This window comes from Megascapheus bottae, chromosome 16 (assembly GCF_031878675.1).
Source record: "Megascapheus bottae isolate mThoBot1 chromosome 16, mThoBot2.hap1, whole genome shotgun sequence".
Lineage (NCBI taxonomy): Eukaryota > Metazoa > Chordata > Mammalia > Rodentia > Geomyidae > Megascapheus > Megascapheus bottae.
The window spans coordinates 7,453,777-7,457,918 of record NC_143524.1 but is presented as its reverse complement, the minus strand read 5'-3'; positions in this window follow the sequence as shown (position 1 = coordinate 7,457,918).

Here is a 4,142-nt window from a genome sequence, read left to right as displayed (position 1 = left end):
CGCTCGCCGCCGCCCGGGGCCACGCCCACCGCGAGCCGCCGACTCCGCCCCGCGCGTGCACGTCACGGATGCCCCGCCTCCCGTGCCCCGCCCATCCCCGGGAGCGCGCATGCGCGGACAGCCCTGTGGCTGGCTATGGTGGGCTGTTTGTTGGATTGCACCTGGCTGGACTCCGGGGAAGACTGCTACTCCCGAGGGAGGCTGGAGAGGACACCCGAGGACGAGGACACAGAAGTGTCCAGGCTCCTATGGAACTTAAGCATGCTCCATTTGGACTGGAATGGCCACAGATGCTGTGTGTCCCCTGGCAGACAGAACCGGTGCTCTGGACCTGACCAGGGGGCACCTCAGTCAGCTCTACATCGCTCCCCCAAACCCTCGATCACGCCTGGAGTTCATGCTAGGTGGAAAGAGATTTGTGACTCAAGCCGACCGTACCTGTCCTCGCCCACCCGGGATGGCACGGCGGCGCTCAGACAAGGAGGCTGCCGCCCTCCTCCCTGTGCAGCTCGGCGAGGGACAGCCAGGCCGTCCACTTTAGGCCCCCCCCGAGAGGCGACACCATGCTGCCTACAACTAAAACCTCGTGATAGGTTACGATCGTCATTGCCAGCGTCTGTAAAATGTGAATTACTAGGTCCCATACAGGAAGTCCAGGGGCAAACCTGGCACCCGGGACAGCGGCCTCCAAGGCCTCCCCTTCATGCCGCTCTACTCTTTTCTCTTTGGTGTCCTCACACGTTCAGGAAATTACAATTTTCCATTTCAGAGTCTACCGGGAATAGTTTTGATTGGCTAAAATAATCATCCTTGCCCTTATTGGACAGTAATTTGTCATCCTTGCCGTCCCATTGGCTGCCAGTCAACCTATGGCTTGATGGCCTTTAAGTCAGGGGATCACCCTTCTCCAGTGAGATGTCTCCTGACTTTTAAAAGATGTCATGTTGCTGTTTTTGCTAACTTCTATTTCCCTGTGAACTATAATGTCAGAATGAATACCACTGACAACAGCTACCAGAAAGGTGTATGGAAACTGCCTTGGCGATAGTAAGGAGCAGGCCAATGACCTTAACTTTCAATCATAAGCCCTTGTGGATGTGATTTTTAACTCTGCAACTGTTTCACTTTTGAAAAAAAAAATTAGAAAACACTGCTGATCGATCAGCTTGTATTTGTATTCAGTCACTCTTGGACTTATGGCATCATATTGAAAAGTGGAACATGGACCTAATAGGTGGAGTTAGAACACTCACCTTGAACCAAGGGGCAACTTAGAAACAAAAGCCACACCTGGTGACATAATAAAATAGATGGAGCCTGGACGCTGACAGCAGAGTACACAGAGCACATGGCATTATTGGCCACTTACATGAGAGAAAAATGGAGGGCCCCTGTGCAAGACACACTACTGTTTCCAGTTCTGTGGTTCATACCTTTCAGCTATTCTACAGAATACCTCTTGTACCCCAAGATTGGTGCCCCCCTTGTGTGTTACACAGACATCCCTCCCTCTCTCTTAGCATAGGCCGGGCTTTTTCTGTCTCTAACCATTCATTGTAACTCCTCTAACAACAGGCAGGGACTGGCTCTTCTATGTATTTTTTTTTTTATGCAGATGCTAAAAATCACTCACACTGAAAAAGTCCCAGTCAGCTGTGTATGTGACAGACACCGTGAAGTGTTGAAAGGAACATCCTGTGGCGAGGCTGAGTCAGGGGGAGGCGGGCGAGTGGGTACCTAACTAAAGAGAAATAGGGCAAAGGAGGGAGGGAGAGAAGGCAGCAGGAAATGGGTTACATAGCACTGAGAAAGGCTGTTCTTCCTACTTCCCTCTGGCAGGCCTCCATCTCCTGACCCTTCCTGGGATTTGAGAAGAAATGAGGGGGTTTCCCTATCTGGAGCCTTCCCATCATTGAGATGACCTGGGTCCAGATCTTCAGATTCAAGCGCCTTCATGATGCTTCCTTGTGCTTTCAGCTACTGGACACCAGACCTTGAGAGCAGGAATGTAGGCAGGGGTGGGGACATCAGACAGGAACATTTTGGGGGCTGAACATTTTGGGAGATTTGGGGACTTGGCAGGAAGAAGCCACTGTAAAAGCAGTTTGCAATGTAGTATATACGGCCCAGTTTGGTCTATCTTCAGTGAAAGCTGCGTTTTATTTGTCTAACAGAACTGGGGTTTGAACTCAGAGCCTTTGCACTACTGAACCATGCCTTCGGCCCTTTTTGTGTTGATTTTCTTTTTAGTTTTTTGTGGTCTTGGGCTTGAACTCAGCACTGGGTGTTGTCCCTGAGCTCTATTGCTCTATTACTTTGAGCCACAATGCCACTTCTGGTTTTCTGGTGGTCAACTGGAGATAAGAGTCTCACAGACTTTCCTGCCCAAGCTGGCTTTGAGCGATGATCCTCAGATCTTAGCCTCGTGAATAACTAGGATTATATGTGCGAGAAACCAGTGCCCAGCCTATATTAACTATTTCTAAGACAAAGTCTCCATCTTTGTCCAGGTGTACTGTACCTGGTTCCTAATGTTTTATGTCTCCCGCCATTGCTGGGACAATGGGCACATACCACTACACCCATCTGTTAGTTGAGATGGAGTCTTGTGAACCTTTTGCCCAGAGCTGGCTTCCTGGTTTTCCACATTCTGCACAGCAGTTTGGTCCCAGCAATCCAGAAAATCCAAGGAACCTGAAAGGCACAAGCTGGCAGCAGACGACAACTATCTATCCTCCATCTTTCCTTAAAAACAGAGTATGTTTTGGAATAATACTGTGTCCATCAGCTAAAACATCATATTATATTTCCCAGCCTCCTTTGCTGTTAGTTGTGACTGGGCTTGTGACATGGCGACAGTGTTGAAAGGGATTTCTTGGAAGGCCACTTTAGAGGAAAGCTAAGAGGTGCTTCCTTGGGTCTTCGGTTACCTCATTGATTGATGGCTAGGTTTCAGCTGTAGTGGCTGAAACTCCTGCAGTTGTATTGGACTCTGAGATCAGCTTGAAAATGGGAACCAGCTTTGTGTAGTCTACTCCAGAAATAATCAAGTAGAAAGAAAAAAAAAAAAACAATCATTTTATCGGTTTTTTTGTCAGTTGTGGGACTTGAACTCAAGACTCAGGTTCTTACTTGGTAACGCAAGTGCTCTACCATTTGAGTCATAGCCCCAAACCCTTTTGTTGCACGGGGCCTCATATGTATGCCCAGGCCGGCCTGGACTGTATTCCTCCTATTTACACTTTCCCCATAACTGGGAGGATACCACCATGCCATCTTTCTAAGATGGAATCTTGAGACCTTTTTGCCCTAGCTGCTACTGAACCATAATCCTACCGATTTCTGAGAAACTGTAATTACAGGCATGAGCCACCACACCCTAGGATTATCTACCAATGTCTTCGGTCTCTGGGAAGATCACAGGAGTGTCACCTCCAAGGATCAGTCCTAGGGTCTCCTGCCAGCTCCTCTCACAGGCTCCTCAGCTAGGTTGTGGCATTACTTCCCTACCAGCAGGTCTGCCCCTACTGCAGTCCCAGCCATGCACAGAGCCTCAGCCCTCTCCCAGACCATCCTTCCTCCTGCTTTCTCTCCTGGTCCTGCCTCTCAATCCACCTCCCCCACCCATGCGCATCTCCCTGTGACGTCATCTCCAAACCCTGGAGATGACAGTGTGACAGTCTCCTTTCATGCTGTCCCAAAACACAACAAAGCGACGACCTGCCTCCCACCTATCACCCAGAAAGACCAGCCCTAGCCTGCAAATTGGCCTCATTCTCCTCCTGAGTTCCTCCAGCAGTGAGAACAGGAACAAAACAAATGTTTCAGAATATCTCACACACTCCCTGTTTGGACAAGGTGCTTAGCAGATCAAATCACCGCCAAGTCGATAACCAAAATCGTTATCAAATTCAAGCTAACTGCTTTTCTTTCTACTAATTTCTAACCTTCATTCTGATCCTAACCTGAAATTTCTCCCAATAACATTTCTAATTGCTTGATTTTTTTTTTCAGGGGGATGGGGGTGTGTCAGTACTGGGACTTGAACTCAGGGCTTTGCACTCTTCCTTAACTTTTTCATTCACAATTGGTACTCTACCACTTGAGCCACACCTCTATTCTAGCTTTTTGCTAGTTACTTG